The sequence below is a fragment of the Mobula hypostoma genome, chromosome 2 (genome assembly GCF_963921235.1).
Source record: "Mobula hypostoma chromosome 2, sMobHyp1.1, whole genome shotgun sequence".
Classification (NCBI taxonomy): domain Eukaryota; kingdom Metazoa; phylum Chordata; class Chondrichthyes; order Myliobatiformes; family Myliobatidae; genus Mobula; species Mobula hypostoma.
In genome coordinates, this window is record NC_086098.1 from 167,640,427 (window position 1) to 167,658,534 (window position 18,108).

Consider the following 18,108-nt stretch of genomic DNA (forward strand, 5'->3'; position numbering starts at 1 on the left):
GAAAGGACAGACAATGATATTTTGAAGTTAGTAAAGACAAAATAGCTTTCATTGTTGGATAAGTTTCACATTCTTCCATTACTCTTATCTCATCTGGCTCTGGCACTCCTGCCCCCATTGTGTAAAGGGACATTATATTGTAGGAAGACCTTTCTGGAAAACTCTCACTGCAGAGTGTATCTTGTCTGTAGTAAGCAGAAGGTCTCACTTGACTACAACTGCTATTATTGTCTTACATCAACTTCTACACAATCATTGCTATATCACAACAAATTTATTTGTACTTTCTTCTTCCTGGAAATCTATAATCAAATTCAGGGAAAGTAGGTAGTTTTCCACCAATCACTGTATGACTTGATGAAATATTCACAAGAAAATCTGCAACACACACAAAATGCTGGAGGAACTCAGCAGATCAGGCAGCATCTACGTCAAAGAGTAAACAGTTCAGTTGATGTTTTGGGCCAAGACCCTTCCCAAGGACTGTGGGAAGAGGGGAGGGCAGAGGGAAGATGCCTGAATTAAAATGAGGGTGGGGAGGTGGGGAAAGAGGCTAGCTGGAAGTTCATAGGTGAAGCCAGGTGGATGGGAATGCTCAAGGGCTGGAGAAGAAAGAATCTGATAAGAGAGGAGAGTGCGCAGTAGGGGAAGGGGAAGGGGACTCAGAGGGAAAGATCAGAGAAGGAATAGAGGAAGTGGGGACCAGAAATTTTGTTAACTGGAAAGAGAAATCAATATTCATATCATCGAGTTGGAGGGCACAAGAGGAGGCCACAGACTGACATGTCAGGATGAGAATGGAAATCGGAATTAAAATGCTTGGCCACTGGGAAGTCCTGCTTGTGGTGGGAGGTGTTCGATGAAATGGCCCCTAATTTACGAGAGATCTCACCGATGTAGAGGAGGCCACATTGGGAGTGCCGGACACAAAAGACAACCCCAGCAGACTTGCAGGTGAAGTGCTGACTCACCTGGAAGGACTGACTGGGACCCTGAATACAGGTGAGGGGGGGTGTGGGCAGTGTGGCACAGGCTGCTTGCAGGGATAAGTGTCTGGAGGGAGCTGAGTTGGGAGGAACTAATGAACCAGGAAATCAGAAAGGGAGTGATCCCTGCAGAAAGCAGAGGGTGGGGGTACAGATAGGTTTAGTGGTAGGGTCCTTTGGAGATGGCGAAAGTTGTGGAGGACCGTCTGCCACAAGCAGGACTTCCCAGTGGCCAAACATTTTAATTCCCATTCTCATTCTGATGAGGCCACCTTATATTCCATCTGGGTACCGTCCAACCTGATGGTGTAAATATCGATTTCTCCAGTGATCAAAATTGCCCCCCCCCACCCTCTGTTCCCCACTCTGACCTTTTACCTTTTCTCGCCCTTGGGTGCCCTCCTTCCCCCTCTCCTAATGTCACTCTCTTCTCCCATCAGATTAATTCTTCTCCAGCCCTTGGCCTTTCCCACCCACCTGGCTTCACCTATGACCTTCCAGCTAGCCTCTTCCACCCCACTCACCTTTTTATTCAAGCAACCCCCCCAACCCCCACCTTTCCTTTCACTCTTGAAGAAGGAAATCAGCCCAAAACACTAACTGTTTACTCTTTTCCAAAGATGTTGCCTGGCCTGCTGATTTCCTCCAGCATTTTGTGTGTGTTGCTTCTGATGAGTGGGTTTAGATCACCGTCCCCTTCACTGCACACCAGGGATGATCAAATTCCTATTACAAATAATGAGCTATTTCTGATCTTCCTTTTGATGCAGAGAGCCAAAGTTCAAAGTAAATATTTAGATTTGACTTCAATCCAAACTCGGTTTAGGGCTCTGCAGTAGCATAGCAGTTAGTGCAATAGAATTACAGCTCTGGGCATAGAGGTTCAGATTTAAATTCTGGCGTCCTCCGTAAGCAAGGTTTATACATTCCTTCCTGTGGGCACATAGGTTTTATCTAGGTACTCTGGTTCCTCCCACAGTCCAAATACGTAGTAGCCAAGGCTAAATTAATGGGTTGGTGGGTTGCCAGGTGGCGCGACTCAAAGGGCTGGAAGGGCCTGTTTCTCTGAATAATAAATAAATCAATCAATGGTCTTGCCCAGGAGATGGGGTGCTGCGGTTCAATACACCTACTACAGCACCCATAATTTCTTCAAAGTTGACGTGCAAGTTGATAGGGTGGTTAAGATTATGTACAGTATGTTGGTCTTCGTTAGTCAGGGAATTGAGTTCAAAACCCACGAGGTAATGTTGCAGCTCTATAGAACCCTAGTCAGACCACACTTGGAATATTGTGTTCAGTTCTGGTTGCCTCCTTATAGGAAGAAGGATACAGAGCATGTCTTGTGACAAAAGGTTGAACAAACTAGGGATTTTCTCTCTGAAGTGAAAGAAGATGGGAGGTGTCTTGGTAGAGGCGTACAAGAAAAGAGATTTCTTCCCAGGGTAGAAATGGCCAATGGGGGGGGCATAATTTGAAGATGATTGGAGGAAAGTAAAGCGGGGGGGGGGGGGAATGCCTGAGGTAGGCATTTTTTTTAAAAAAACACAAAACGGTGGGTGCATAGAACACCCTGCCAGGGTGGTTGTAGAGGCAGATACATTAGGGGCATTTAAGAAATTCTTAGACAGGTACACAAATGATAGAAAAATGGGGGGCCATGTTGGAGGGAAGGGTTAGATCTCAGAGTAAATTAAAAGGTTGGCACAACATCGTGAACCAGAGAGCCTATACTGTGCTGTAATGCTCTATGATCTAACATGGGAGGGAAGAGTGTATGACATCATATGTTGAATTAGGGTGTGTACACACACACACAACTGCTTTTCTTTATTCAATGGGTCAATTGGATTTTTTTTACTAAAGAGGGACAAACAGGTGATATCCACAGGAGATTCTGCGGATGCTGGAAATCCAGAGCAACTCACACAAAATCCTAGAGGAACTCAGCAGGCCAGGCAGCATCTATGGAGAGGAATAAACAGTCGGCCTTTTGGGCCGAAACCCTTCAATAGACAATAGACAATAGGTGCAAAAGTAGACCATTCGGCCCTTCGAGCCTGCACCTCCATTCTGAGATCATGGCTGATCATCTACTATCAATACCCGGTTCCTGCCTTGTCCCCAGAACCCTTGATTCCCCTATCCATAAGATACCTATCTAGCTCCTTCTTGAAAGCATCCAGAGAATTGGCCTCCACTGCCTTCTGAGGCAGCACGTTCCACACCTCCACAACTCTCTGGGAGAAGTTGTTCCTCCTCAACTCTGTCCTAAATGACCTACTCCTTATTCTTAAACCATGCCATCTGGTATTGGACTCTCCCAGCATCTGGAACATATTTCCTGCCTCTATCTTGTCCAATCCCTTAATAATCTTATATGTCTCAATCAGATCCCCCCTCAATCTCCTTAATTCCAGCGTGTACAAGCCCAGTCTCTCTAACCTCTCTGCGTAAGACAGTCCGGACATCCCAGGAATTAACCTAGTGAACCTACGCTGCACCTCCTCCACAGCCAGGATGTCCTTCCTTAACCCTGGAGACCAAAACTGCACACAATACTCCAGGTGTGGTCTCACCAGGGCCCTGTACAAATGCAAAAGGATTTCCTTGCTCTTGTACTCAATTCCCTTTGTAATAAAGGCCAGCATTCCATTAGCCTTCTTCATTGCCTGCTGCACTTGCTCATTCACCTTCAGAGACTGATGAACAATTACTCCTAGATCTCATTGTATTTCTCCCTTACCTAACTCCACACCATTCAGATAATAACCTGCCTTCCTGTTCTTGCTCCCAAAGTGAATAACCTCACACTTATTCACATTAAATGCCATCTACCAAGTTTCTGCCCACTCACCCAGCCTATCCAAGTCACCTTGAATTCTCCTAACATCTCATCACATGTCACACTGCCACCCAGCTTAGTGTCATCAGCAAACTTGCTGATGTTATTCACAATGCCTTCCTCTAAATCATTGACGTAAATCGTAAACAGCTGTGGTCCCAATACCGAGCCCTGTGGCACCCCACTAGTCACCACCTGCCATTCCGAGAAACACCCATTCACTGCTACCCTTTGCTTTCTATCTGCCAACCAGTTTTCTATCCATGTCAATATCCTCCCCCAAATGCCATGAGCTCTGATTTTACCCACCAATCTCCTATGTGGTACCTTATCAAATGCCTTCTGAAAGTCGAGGTACACCACATCCACTGGATCTCCTGCGTCTATCTTCCTGGCTACATCCTCGAAAAACTCCAATAGATTAGTCAAGCATGATTTGCCCTTGGTAAATCCATGCTGGCTCGGCCCAATCCTGTCACTGCTATCAAGATATGCCGCTATTTCATCTTTAATAATGGACTCTAGCATCTTCCCCATGTTACGTACCCCGTAACTGGGTTGCCAAACCAGCAGAAATGGATCACTCAGTTGGAGTCTGGAGTACTAGAACTAAGAAAGTTTTATTAAAGAAACAAGCAACACAGTAATCGAAAGGATAATAAATGCAACAGTTCAGCGATGATAAACACACATGTGCACAGAATTAAGATAACAGCATCAATCAAGCTCTATCGTTGTCTAGGGGTAAATGACCAAATTTCAAAGTGACTCAAAGTTCAGTCCAGTTTAGTAGTTCAGTTCGCAGTAATCGTTGCCATGGCGATGGACAACGTGGGGGGAAGAGAGAGATAGAACAGGAACAACTGATCATTCAGAACGGCTTCACTCACAGACCGGCGAGATTGCTCACAAGCAACTTTTGGGCAGGTCCTTGGTGATGTCACCTGAGGTCACCGACTGTGACCCCTCCTCCAGATGCGGTCGATCCTCTGCAGTGAACCCGGCACCCAGGCAAGGGTGGACACACACCGGGTTCCCGCTGATCGTACCTTTCCACCCCAGGCGTTGTCTGATACTTCTCACCGACTCGTGAGAGGCGTACCGCTTCCAGGGTCTCGTTACCTCGGGTGTCGTGTGTGTGTTGCCTTAGCAAACCGGTCCCTTTTTATCCCCCTGCTGGGGTATCGCCTGTCCATCACTTCAAACAGTTCAAGGTTCAAAGGGGGGGAGCCGCTCCAGACAGCTCTCTCTCCCCCGTTCCTTCATTACACATGTCCAGACGCTGCTCCATTGTTCCTTATCTCTCCTTCCCCTGAGGGCAGGTGGCAGTCCACTTGCTGATGTCACTGATGCTAACCCAGGCCAGCAAACATCTTAATTTTATGTGTATTCTCGTCACACTTCCCCCCTTTAAGGATTTTTACCGGGAGGTAAAAATTACAAACATGAATACATTATTTGATACATACACAAATATACATCTTTATCAGCTATTTGGCTAACACAGCGAGTTTGAAGCTGTCAACACCTTGACAGACAGTCATCGCATTTTCTGTTCCTTTTACACGTGTTATTAATAATCCCTTAGACCAGGCTCCAACTCAGCAAACTTCATAGTGGCCAAAAACACTGATGAATTGCGACCAATGTAACCTCTCATTTGGTTTTGTCCCGGACCACAATAACAAGGGTCGTCCCATTCCGACTCAGTTTTCTCTCGCAAGGGCTTAGTAGGAGGGGGACGGGTATTGACTGCAGAGTTATTGCAAAACTTCCTGCAGTACCCCACCATCTCCAAAAGCCTTCTGAGGGCCCTCTTGTCTGTCGGGGTTGGGAGGTCAGCGATAGCCTGCACTGTAGCTTGCATCACTGCCAGCTGCCCCTGTGTCACCACAATTCCCAGGTAAGTGTGGCCGAATTCATTTTTTTCAAGGTTCACTATCAAACTGGCTTCAGACAGCCGTATTAAATTGCCAATACACACCTCTGTGTTCATCAGCCCTTTAGTCACTGAATTACTCAAAAAATATGGGTGTTGTTTACTAGGCCACCCTATTGTAACAGACATAACCCAACGTCACAGTTCTTTGCATTTCTTCGGGACAATCAAACCCACGGGCGCGAGTCGTTTAATTACTTCTGCTAAAGATTCGCTTTGTTTGGGGATTAAGGGAGAGACCTTATCAGTAGACCTGGCCAAAACAATAGCCTTCTCCCATCTGATCGATCCCATCCTAATCTTTTCAAGCAACACACATCAAAGTTGCTGGTGAACGCAGCAGGCCAGGCAGCATCTATAGGAAGAGGCGCAGTCGACGTTTCAGGCCGAGACCCTTCGTCAGGACTAACTGAAGGAAGAGTGAGTAAGGGATTTGAAAGCTGGAGGGGGAGGGGGAGATGCAAAATGATAGGAGAAGACAGGAGGGGGAGGGATAGAGCCGAGAGCTGGACAGGTGATAGGCAAAAGGGGATACGAGAGGATCATGGGACAGGAGGTTCGGGAAGAAAGACAAGGGGGGGGTGACCCAGAGGATGGGCAAGAGGTATATTCAGAGGGACAGAGGGAGAAAAAGGAGAGTGAAAGAAAGAATGTGTGCATAAAAATGAGTAACAGCTGGGGTACGAGGGGGAGGTGGGGCCTAGCGGAAGCTAGAGAAGTCAATGTTCATGCCATCAGGTTGGAGGCTACCCAGACGGAATATAAGGTGTTGTTCCTCCAACCTGAGTGTGGCTTCATCTTTACAGTAGAGGAGGCCGTGGATAGACATGTCAGAATGGGAATGGGATGTGGAATTAAAATGTGTGGCCACTGGGAGATCCTGCTTTCTCTGGCGGACAGAGCGTAGATGTTCAGCAAAGCGGTCTCCCAGTCTGCGTCGGGTCTCACCAATATATAAAAGGCCACATCGGGAGCACCGGACGCAGTATATCACCCCAGTCGACTCACAGGTGAAGTGATGCCTCACCTGGAAGGACTGTTTGGGGCCCTGAATGGTGGTAAGGGAGGAAGTGTAAGGGCATGTGTAGCACTTGTTCCGCTTACACGGATAAGTGCCAGGAGGGAGATCAGTGGGGAGGGATGGGGGGGACGAATGGACAAGGGAGTTGTGTAGGGAGCGATCCCTGCGGAATGCAGAGAGAGGGGGGGAGGGAAAGATGTGCTTAGTGGTGGGATCCCGTTGGAGGTGGCAGAAGTTACGGAGAATAATATGTTGGACCCGGAGGCTGGTGGGGTGGTAGGTGAGGACCAGCGGAACCCTATTCCTAGTGGGGTGGTGGGAGGATGGAGTGAGAGCAGATGTACGTGAAATGGGGGAGATGCGTTTAAGAGCAGAGTTGATAGTGGAGGAAGGGAAGCCCTTTTCTTTAAAAAATGAAGACATCTCTCTCGTCCTAGAATGAAAAGCCTCATCCTGAGAGCAGGTTTTTTCCTCTTATCGGGGGGCCCTAGCTTCATTGATTTCCACGCTAACACCGACTAGGTTTGTTAGCATATCAAAAGCCGGTGACCGTCTCAGTTCGCGTCGGTCATGATCAATAACATTCTTCCCCCTGGGCAGCCGGTAAATCTCTTTCATGATTCCACCAACTGTTTCCTCCAGCACCGCAAAATGTCCACCGGGGGGTACCTCGTGGGCCATGTTAAAAACCCCATCCCCATAACTCTTTTGCACCACCCCCCACTCCTCATCTGCGGGTACTGTCCTTGATTTCCCTTTCTTCCTTAGCACTTCCTCATCCGCACAATAGCTTGTCAAGGCTGTGTCAGAGAGAGCGGTCTCTGCAAAAACCATCAGCCCCTCGTCTCGCTCCTTCGTCTGCACAAATTCTTTCCTGGCTACTGCTACGTCCGTCCCAGCTCCCTCACTACTTCTTATCTCACTACACCCTGTCTCATACAAGGTTGGCAGGAATGTTTCAGCTAAATTTACCACCACAGCTAAATTCACTACTGCAGCCCCATGATGAACCTGTGAGTCCATGGGCGGGGCCTCAATGCTGGCAGGCTGACCTGTCAATCTCACGACTGGGAACACGATTCCCCCGGCGATGTCATTACCGAGCAAGACTTCCACGTCTTTCATTGGTAATTCAGACCTCACCCCGATCGTGACTAGTCCAGAGACCAGGTTGCTCTGTAAGTGTATCTGGTGCAAAGGGACTGACTCTGTCCCTTCCCCAACACCTTTGACCTCTACCTCCCCAGTCTGGGTCTCTGAGCTAAACTCTAATACACTCTTCAGTATTAGTGACTGACACGCTCCCGTGTCTCTCCAGATCCGCACTGGAACTGGTTTTAACCTCTCCTTCACTGACACCAATCCAGCCGAGATAAACCTCTCGCGCCCTTCCTGGACTTTTTCAGACCTGTCCTTCCCTAGCGGTTCACTTAACAGCTCGATACAGCCATTCAAAATTTCCGCTTTTCCTTTCCCCGTCTCCTTCCTTGGGGCAAAGCACCTGGATGCAAAGTGTCCGACTTTCCCACAATTATAACAGACGACCCCAGGAGACTTCCTACCAGACTGCTCCCGGTCTACCTTATCCTTTTCACTAGTCCCCGGCTTACTTTCTGACTTTTCCGGCGGACTCTCCCTTCCGTCCTGACTACCCTTCTGGTAGTCTTTACTCGGGGCAAACTTCATTTTATGCGTCAACGCATACTCATCCACTAACTTAGCAGTTGCGGCTAACGTGGCTGCCTCTTTCTCATCGAGGTAGGGTCTCATACCCTCAGGGACACAACCTTTAAACTGCTCAATCAGGATCAGCTGTAGCAGTCTGTCATAATCCCCCTCTACCCCTTTCGAGGCGCACCAACGCTCACAATATGTCTGCATCTCACGGGCAAACTCCAAATACGTGCGGTCCCACTGCTTCCTCGCATTCCGGAACCTCTGCCGGTATGCCTCCGGGACCAACTCATAAATCCTGAGGATGGCCTCTTTCACCACCTCATACCTCTGAGCATCTTCCGCGGACAAAGCTGAGTGAGCTTCTTGGGCCTTCCCTTTCAGTACACTCTGAAGTAAAACAACCCACTTATCCCTCAGCCAGTCCTGACTTATAGCCACTTTTTCGAAGTGGAGGAAGTACCGATCCACGTCGGTATCGTCAAATGGGGGAACCAGCCAAACCTCCTGGGTCGCCCGGAACCCTCCACCTTGGTTTGGCACGAGCCCCTGCTCGGCCCTTATCTTTAACTTCTCCAGCTCAAATTCCCTTTCCCTCTGTTTCCCTCTCTCTTCTCGCTCCCATTGCCTCTCTTTCTCCTCTCTCTCTAACTGTCTGTCCCTCTCTTTCTCTTCTCTCTCTAACTGTCTCTCTCTCTCTTTCTCCCGCCTTTCTAACTGCTTCTCTTCGTGTTCTAACTGCCGTACCCGGAACTTGTGCTCGAGTCTCAGTTTTTCAAGCTGTACCTGTACCGTGTCTCCAGCAGGTTTTTCAATAGACACCACCCCCAGCTCACTTTGGGGAAACACACCTTTAGATACATAGTGCTCTACAATAGCTCTGTGTATCTCCTCTCTCCTCATTGTCGATTTCACCTTAGCAAGATTCAACCGTTTGGCCACAGCTATCAATTCCAATTTCCTGGCATCCTCTAATGCCTCCAAGGTCGGCGCCTTTATAAATTCCTCAGCTTCCATTTCTGCTGTTTGTTTTTTCTTTCTTTCGGGAATTTTAACCCAATCAATTTACTCCGTCCCCAAATTTAGCGTTCAAAATCGCGGACGAGAACCCCACTTATGTTACGTACCCCGTAACTGGGTTGCCAAACCAGCAGAAATGGATCACTCAGTTGGAGTCTGGAGTACTAGAACTAAGAAAGTTTTATTAAAGAAACAAGCAACACAGTAATCGAAAGGATAATAAATGCAACAGTTCAGCAATGATAAACACACATGTGCACAGAATTAAGATAACAGCATCAATCAAGCTCTATCGTTGTCTAGGGGTAAATGACCAAATTTCAAAGTGACTCAAAGTTCAGTCCAGTTTAGTAGTTCAGTTCGCAGTAATCGTTGCCATGGCGATGGACAACGTGGGAGAGAGAGAGGGGGAACAGGAACAACTGATCATTCAGACACGGCTTCACTCACAGACCGGCGATATGGCTCACAAGCAACTTTTGGGCGGGTCCTTGGTGATGTCACCTGAGGTCACCGACTTGACCCCTCCTCCAGATGCGGTCGATCCTCTGCAGTGAACCCGGCACCCAGGCAAGGGTGGACACACACCGGGTTCCCGCTGATCGTACCTTTCCACCCCGGGCGTTGTCTGGTACTTCTCACCGACTCGTGAGAGGCGTACCGCTTCCAGGGTCTCGTTACCTCGGGTGTCGTGTGTGTGTTGCCTTAGCAAACCGGTCCCTTTTTATCCCCCTGCTGGGGTATCGCCTGTCCATCACTTCAAACAGTTCAAGGTTCAAAGGGGGGGAGCCGCTCCAGACAGCTCTCTCTCCCCCGTTCCTTCATTACACATCTCCAGACGCTGCTCCATTGTTCCTTATCTCTCCTTCCCCTGAGGGCAGGTGGCAGTTCACTTGCTGATGTCACTGATGCTAACCCAGGCCAGCAAACATCTTAATTTTATGTGTATTCTCGTCACACCCACTACTGATGTTAGGCTAACAGGGCGATAGTTCTCTGTTTTCTCCCTCCCTCCTTTCTTAAAAAGTGGGACAACATTAGCCATTCGCCAATCCTCAGGAACAGATCCTGAATCTAAGGAACATTGGAAAATGATCACCAATGCATCCGCAATTTCCAGAGCCACCTCCTTTAGTACCCTAGGATGCAGACCATCTGGACCTGGGGATTTGTTAGCCTTCAGTCCCATCAGTCTACTCATCACCGTTTCCTTCCTAATGTCAATCTGTTTCAGTTCCTCTGTTACCCTATGTCCTTGGCCCATCCATACATCTGGGAGATTGCTTGTGTCTTCCCTAGTGAAGACAGATCGGAAGTACTTATTAAATTCGTCTGCCATTTCTCTGTTTCCCATAACAATTTCTCCCAATTCATTCTTCAAGGGCCCAACATTGTTCTTAACTATATTCCTTCTCTTCACATACCTAAAAAAACTTTTGCTATCCTCCTTTATATTCCTAGCTAGCTTGCATTACCTCATTTTTTCTCCCTGTATTGCCTTTTTAGTTAAGTTCTGTTGCTCCTTAAAAATTTCCCAATCATCCGTCTTCCCACTCACCTTAGCTCTGTTATGCTTCTTTTTTAATGCTATTCTATCTCTGACTTCCTTTGTCAACCACTGTGGCCACTTTCCCCCCGATGAATCCTTCCTTCTCCGGGGCATGAACTGATTTTGCACCTTGTGCATTATTCCCAAGAATACCTGCCATTGCTGTTCCACTGTCTTTTCTGCTCGGATATCCGACCAGTCAACTTTGGCCAGCTCCTCCCTCATGGCTCCATAGTCTCCTTTGTTCAACTGCAATACTGACACTTCTGATTTGCCCTTATCCCTCTCAACTTGCAGATAAAAACTTATCATATTATGGTCACTACCTCCTAATGGCTCCTTTACTTCAAGATCACTTATCAAATCATGTTCATTGCACAACACTAAATCCAGAATAGCCTTATCCCTGGTCGGCTCTCGTACAAGCTGCTCCAAAAATGCATCCTGTAGGCACTCTACAAACTCCCTATCCTGGGTCCAGTACCAACCTGATTTTCCCAGTTCACCTGCATGTTGAAATCCCCCATAACTACTGCAACATTTCATTTGCCACATGCCATTGTTAACTCCCTATTCAACTTGCACCCAATATCCATGCTACTGTTTGGGGGCCTGTAGATAACACCTATTAGGGTCTTTTTGCCCTTACTGTTCCTCAGTTCTATCCACACTGACTCTACTTCTCCTGATTCTATGTCCCCCCTTGCAAGTGACTGAATCTCATTCCTCACCAACAGGGCCACCCCACCCCCTCTGCCCACCTTTCTGAACCCTTCGATATCACGTATACCCTTGTACATTCAATTCCCAGGTCTGATCCCCCTGCAGCCATGTCTCTGTTATCCCAACAACATCATAGTTACCCATTTGCACTTGAGCTTCAAGCTCATCTGCCTTATTTCTGACACTTCGTGCATTCAGATATAGACTTTTTAACCCATTTCTCCTCTCTCTGTTTAAATCGCTGCCTATTGTGCATAACCCAGCTCCCTGAACTCTCAGCGGGCTATACGCCCCTTGAATTTTGTTGTCCTTCTTAAATTTACTTAGTCTTTCTGCACATTTAACTCCATGCTCCGTCAGACCATCCCTCTGCACATGTATCCTCCTTATCACTCGTTCCGCCTCACCTTTCTCTACTTCACACTTATATTCTGGAACTGTGTAATCCCCACCTGTCCTTTATACTTCACCTCGCTATCCTCTCTCACATTTGGGATCCCTGCCCCCTGCAAATTTAGTTTAAACCCCCCCAAGCAGCACTAGCAAACTTTCCTGCAAGAATGTTAGTACCCCTCCAGTTCAGGTGTAAACCGTCCCATCAGAACAGATCCCACCTTCCCTGGAACAAAGCCCAATTATCTAAAAACCTGAAGCCCTCCCTCCTGCACCATCCTCTTAGCCACGTATTGATCTGTATAATCCTTCTGTTCCTCGCCTTCATCAGGATTGGATGGGAAGGGGGAAGAAGTCACAATCAGAGGGCGGAGGGAGGTGAAGGAGCACAAGCTGGCAGGTGATAGGTGTAATCAGGTGAGGGGTTAAGGGGGGTGGAGGAAGGGAAGGAATAGAAACTGGCAGGTGATGGGTGAAATCAGGTGGGGGGAGGGGGGATTAAAAACTGGGAAGTGATAGGTGGAAGAGGTAAAGGACTGGAGAAGGAATCTGATAGGAGAGAATTCAAAGATTCAACATACATTGTCAAGTTATATATACAGAATACAACTGAGATTAGTTCTCCCACAGGCCACAAAACAAAGGAACACAATGGAACCCATTCAAGAAAACATCAAACACCCAACACGCAAAAAAAAAGAGGAGCAGGCACCATGGGAGAAAGGGAAGGCGGAGGGGCACCAGTGAGAGGGGTACAGTACCAGAATGGAGAATGGAAAAAGAGAGAAGGCGAGGAACAGAAGGATTATACAGATCAATACGTGGCTAAGAGGATGGTGCAGGAAGAAATTTGCAACCAACTGAAAAGGTCAGGCTATTGTGGGTGGCTGGGAGGTGCGGGTGGAAAAGATTGGCTGCTATTGTTGAACCATAAGAGGATTTTCCAAGGATATTCATAATAGGACAGCCGTGCTGGGAAGGGTCTTTGAGGAGTAAAAAGAGCACGCCCTGAATAAATATTAATAAATGACTCATTAAAAAAACACTTTTAAAACTAGTTTACATCTAGATTCCTTAGAGGAATTGCTTTTATAAATGTGTTTCGTGGGTGTGCCAAATGCTCTTAATAGTTTAAACTTCCGTCCCGATTTAAACCAGGCTTGGACAGGACATTACAAGATGGAAATTCGACAAGGTCGATTGGTGATAGCGGAAGAAGGTCCACTCACCTCTGAACGCAGTGTCGTAGCTTTCAGCCGCGGCACCTCTCGGACTCTGCCTGACCCACTGAATACGAGTTAAAACGTCCAGTTACTCAGCCGCAAATGGCAACTAATTGCGAGCAGGAACCAGGAAGAAAACTACCGAGAGGCAGGTTCTGGGATTGTTTGGGGCGGATCCCTCTGTAATTTGTAAACAGGAAAAATCTGCAAAGCAACACACACAAAATGCTGGAGGAACTCAGCAGTTCAGGTAGCATCCGTGGAAATGAATAAGCAGTCGACGTTTTGACCCAAAACCCTTCTTTAGGATTGGAAAGGAAGTAGGAGACGCCAGAATAAAAAGGTTGGGAGGAGGGAAAGGAGGATAGCTAGAAGGTGATGTGTGAAGCGAGCCGGTGAGGAAGGAATCTGATAGAGTGGACCATAGGAAAAAGGGAAAGAGGAGGTGACGGACAAGTGAAAAGAGATAGAAACATAGAAAACCTACAGCACAATACAGGCCCTTCAGCCCACAAAACTGTGCCGAACATGTCCTTACCTTAGAACTACCTAGGCTTTACCCATAGCCCTTTATTTGTCTAAGTTCCATGTATCCATCCAGGAGTCTCTTAAAAGACCCTATCGTTTCCGCCTCCACCACCGTCGGCAGCCCATTCCACGCATATAGGCTAGAATAGGGAATAGAAGAACTGGGGGGAGGGGGATATTGTTTTTACTGGAAGGATAACTCGATTTTAATGCCATCCGTTGGAGGCTACCCAGGCGAAATATAAGGTATTGCTCCTCCATCGTGAGGGTGGCCTGTTCGTGGCACAAGAGAGGCCATGGGCCGACATGCCAGAACGGGCAAAAGAAAATCTGCAGATGCTGGAAATCCGAGCAACAAACACAAAAAGCTGGAGGAACGCAGCAGGCCAGCAGCTGATCCATTCTCCCATTTAGTCCCATTCCCCCGCCTTCGCACCATAACCTTTGATGCCCTGGCTACTCAGATACCTATCAATCTCTGCCTTAAATACACCCAATGACTGTATTTAAGGCAGAGATTGATAGGTATCTGAGTAGCCAGGGCATCAAAGGTTATGGTACGAAGGCGGGGGAGTGGGACTAAATGGGAGAATGGATCAGCTCATGATAAAATGGCGGAGCAGAACCAATATCTTGGAGAATTAACAAACGGATCAAAAGAAGGGTTGGACGGAGTTGTTGGCTTCTTCTTCTTCTTCTCTGTCTTGTTTTACGGTGGTTGGCACCCAGTTTAATGGTGCATTACCGCCACCTTCTGCTCCGGAGTGTGCAATAGACTTACATTCTCAATCCCTTCACCCAATCACATACATACACATACCCTAACCTACACTTTATCCTCCCATCTTTGGCCATCCTAGTACCCTATTCCTGCTTATCCATCATATCCTATAAAAAAACACTGTATCCCTTAAGAAGGCTAAAAATACCCTGACCTGTGCTCTTTCACTCATGCTCAGCAACCCTTTTAATGTGAATTCCTGCACCCCCAGTTCCCTTAGATTGACTGTCATCTCTCTCTGTATCCCATACTTCCTGTAACTCAGAACTACATGTTCTACTGACTCCTCTTCCTGACATTCCTCACGCAATCCTGTCTGGTGTCTCCCTATCATTTTCAATGTTTTGTCTAACGTACATTGCCCCAGCCTTAACCTAGTCCAGTTTCCTCTCTTCTGTATCCACTACCTACCCTCGTACGTGCAACACTCTTTTGTATTTGATATAAATGCTTCCCTTTCCCCTCCCCGTCCCATCTTTCTTGCCACATTTGGTTGATTTTTTTCTCCCAGATTATACACTTAACCTCTGCTTTACTGATACTAATGTGCATTTCTATATTTTCTTTCTTTAACACCCTTTTTGCCAACTTATCCACCCTCTCATTCCCCTTCACTCCTACATGTACTGGAACCCATAGAAATTTTACCTTACCTCCCTGATTTGCAATTCTTGTGACTTCATAAACAGGACTTCATAAAGTACATCTTGCCGACTGTTTGAGTGAAAAGACCTTAAACTTGCTAGAACTGAGGATGAATCTGAGCATATCAGCACTTTGACTTGTCTAGCTTTCTCCACCCATGGACAGAGTTGTGAGCTCCAAGGGGCATTTTAAAGGAGAGAGAGACGGAGGAGGTGAGGTTTATGGAAGAAATCTCTTAGGTTGTAATGTTGGTTGGTCGAAGTAAAATGTATTATCAAAGTACATATACTACCATGAGATACATTTTCTTGCAGGCATTTACAGGAAAATAAAGAAATACAATAGAATTTACATAAAACTATACATAAACAAAGACTGACAGGTAACCAAAGCGCAAAAGAAAACAAATTGAACAAATAAAAAGTAACTAATACTAAGAACATGAGTTGTAGAGTCCTTGAAAGTCAGTCTGTAGATTGTGTAATCAGTTCAGCCTTGTGGCGAGTGAAGTTATCCATGCTAGTTCAGGAACCTGATGTTTGAAGGGTTCCTGAACCTGGTGGTGTGGGACCTAAGGTTCCTGCAACTCTTGCCCGATGGTAGTAGTGAAAAAAGAACATGGTGGGATTGTTGATCAAACACTATCAAACAGCTCAAACACTATCGATAAATTTGCGAACAACACAATTATTGTTCGCAGAATTTCAGATGGTGACAAGGAGGCGTACAGGAGCGAGATAGATCAGAAAAGCGTCGCAACAACAACCTTGCACTAACGTCAGCAAGACCAAAGAATTAATTGTGGACTTCAGGAAATGGGGGGGGGGGGGGCAATGGAACACATGCCAGTCCTCATCAAGGGATCAGCGGTGGAAAGGGTGAGCAGTTTCAAATTCCTGGGTGTCAACATCTCTGAACATCTATCTTGAGCACAATGTATTGATCCAATTGCAAAGAAGGCAAAACAGTGACTATACTTCATTGGGAGTTTGAGGAGACGTGGCATGTCACCAAAGACACTCGTTAATTTCTACAGATGTACTGTGGAGGGTATTTTAATTGGCTGCATCACGTCTGCTATGGAGCAGCCACTGCACAGGATTGGAAAAAGCTGCAGAAAATTGTAAGCACTGCCAGCTCCATCATGGAGGCACCTTCAAAATAGAATGCCTCAAAAAGGCGGTATCCATTATAAAGGACCCCCATCACTCTACTCATTGCCACCATCAAGGAGAAGGTAAAGGGGCCTGAAGATATACAACTAACGTTTCAGAAACAGCTCTTCCCCTCAGCTATCAGAATTCCGAATCGACAATGAACCCATGAACACTAACTACCTCAATACATTTTTGCTCTACTTATTTATTTTTAGTATATATTTATTGTACTTTATAGTTTTTATTATGTATTGCAATGTACTACTGCTGCAAAACAACACATTTCACGAGGTATACACCTAGGTTGTTCGATCACATAAAATAAATGCTCCTATTTCTAAAGTGCTTAACTACTGCTCAGGAGTGTGAATGATCTTTATACAGTATAATTGTAGATTTTTAAGGAGTAAGGCTATTTTTGGAAAATAGAAATGAAAGTAACACACACAGTCCCACTTATTATTTACTGAGTAACCCGTTTGCTGGTCACTCTTACAATTAAAAACATACTTTCAGCTTGAAATTGGAGTTCAATCCAGAAAATTGAATAAATTGAGCAAACTGGAGTTTTTTTTCTATTTAGAGTGAAGAGGGATAAGAGGTTACTTGACAGAGGTGCACAAGATGATAAGAGGCATAGATAGAGTGGACAGTCAGATACTATTTCCCAGGGTAGATGCAGTTAATATGAAGGTGCATGATTTTTAGGTGACCAGATGCAAGTTTTTTACACCAAGAGACAGGTGCATGAAACATCTTGCCGGGGTGATGGTAGAGGCAGATACATTAGGGACATCTAAGAAACTTGGGAACATGGATGAAAGAAAAATGAAAAGCTATGTGGGAGGGAATGATTAGATTAATCTAAGAGTAGGTTAAAAGGTCAGCACAACATTGTAGGATGAAGGACCTATACTGTTCCATGTTCTATAGATGAAGTTACAAAATAAAACTTAAGGACCATAAACTACTCATCACTAATTTATAACATCTCTCATGAAAAGTTTTAGTGACATGGACAATTATCAAACATCACATGCACTACTTGTGTCAGCTATTTTACTGTATGGGTTCTGACGATTAGGGTCACCAATTTTTGAACTGAAGAAAAAAAAACTAGGCATGCATATAACTGTCCTGAAGAAGGGTCTCAGCCTGAAATGTTGTAGGTTTCTTCATTTCTATGGATGCTGCATGACCCTGAATGGGCAGGCTAGTGGAGGGAAGGAATGCCTTACAATTTTTTTTGGTAGATATGTATATGTGTCCACCTCACATCAAGTAAGTCAGTGATAACGCTGATTCTGGTTCTATTTGCACTTTCATTTTAGGGTGTTCCAAAGTAATGTAGAACCAAAATGCTGTGGAGGAATACAGGCACAAGAGATCAACACACTCAAAGTTCTGGAGAAACTCAACTGGTCAGGTAGCATCTATGGAGGAAAATGTACAACTGTCATTTTGGGCCGAGACCCTTCACTATTTTGTTTATTGTCGTAATAATCGCAGATGTTCTTTATAAATATGGAAGACAGTGTTTTACAATCTCATTTAATGAAGTCTGGGGTATTTGCTGACTACTGCTTCCATATGTCTCTTCCAAATGAGGTGTAGGGTGCTCCTT

The 18,108-nt window shown here is 46.0% G+C and overlaps 1 protein-coding gene across 1 annotated transcript in view; it reads right to left on the bottom strand.

The window, feature by feature from the left end:
- The window catches only part of LOC134342654 (syntenin-1-like), a 41,722-nt gene extending 28,192 nt beyond the window's left edge, over positions 1-13,530 (bottom strand). The window contains exon 1 of the mRNA XM_063041039.1: positions 13,380-13,530. The gene's annotated coding sequence lies outside the window, so the exon portion shown is untranslated. The remainder of the gene's footprint in view (positions 1-13,379) is intronic.
- Between the last annotated feature and the right edge of the window lie 4,578 nt (positions 13,531-18,108).